The sequence below is a fragment of the Engraulis encrasicolus genome, chromosome 22 (assembly GCF_034702125.1).
Source record: "Engraulis encrasicolus isolate BLACKSEA-1 chromosome 22, IST_EnEncr_1.0, whole genome shotgun sequence".
Lineage (NCBI taxonomy): Eukaryota > Metazoa > Chordata > Actinopteri > Clupeiformes > Engraulidae > Engraulis > Engraulis encrasicolus.
Window position 1 is genome coordinate 27,240,192 of NC_085878.1, and position 1,026 is coordinate 27,241,217.

A 1,026-nucleotide genomic window follows, 5' to 3' on the forward strand; every position below is an offset into this window, starting at 1 on the left:
CCCCACTACCCAACACGCATCCATCCTGCACACTACTAAACACATGCATACTACTCTTGCACACACCCACTGTCCAATGCATACTACTCCTCTCCCCACTACCCAACACTCATCCATCCTGCACACCGCTCAACACATGCATGCTACTCTTGCACACACCCACTATACAACACATACTAGTCCTCTCCCCACCATCTAAGCATACTACTCCTCTCTCCACTACCCAACGCATACTACTCCTCTATCCACTGTCCAAGACATACTACTCCTCTCCCCATTACCAAACACGACTCCTTACGTACTACCCACCACATTGCTCCAGCATACTAAGCATCACATACTCCTCCAAACACTACCCAACGCATATTACAACAGCACACTAGTATTCAACATATAGCCTACCATACTGCTTTTACACACACCCACTACACTTCACATACTCCCCTCACCAACTCCTCCAAGCCTACTCAGCTACTTTTCACTACTCCACCCATACTGCTGCCACTGCTCTGTATCCACTACCCACATACCCAGGCCTTGTATCTTTGTTACCTGCCCATGCCTTCTCACTACGTCCTCCCCACCCACTACTCACCAGATACTCCTCTACTCCTCTCTACTCCACCCAACACCTACACACATCATACTCCTGGGCTGTCCAGGCCTAGCCAGGCCGTGCCCTCCTAGTGACGCAACACCTCCTTCAGCGTTGCCTCTAGTCAGGCCAAGAGCAATGCAATATCGTTTCTGAGCTCCCGAAAAATCTGGAACAGCTCCTCAAACAACCATTAGCAAAGCAAGGGAGGCAGGTCAACCATGCCATTTGGGAAATGTTAATTGTTATGCTCCTGGTCAGACCAAATGATAATCAGGCTAGTCCAGGCCTCATTTCTGTCGTACACCACTAATCGCTCCATATACTCCAGTACTCCTCTCTCTCCTCCCCCCGCCACATGCTCCACATACTCCATCCCACTCCTATACTTCACTGCTCTGCTCTGGAGTAGGACAGATTGTTCAGGCCCC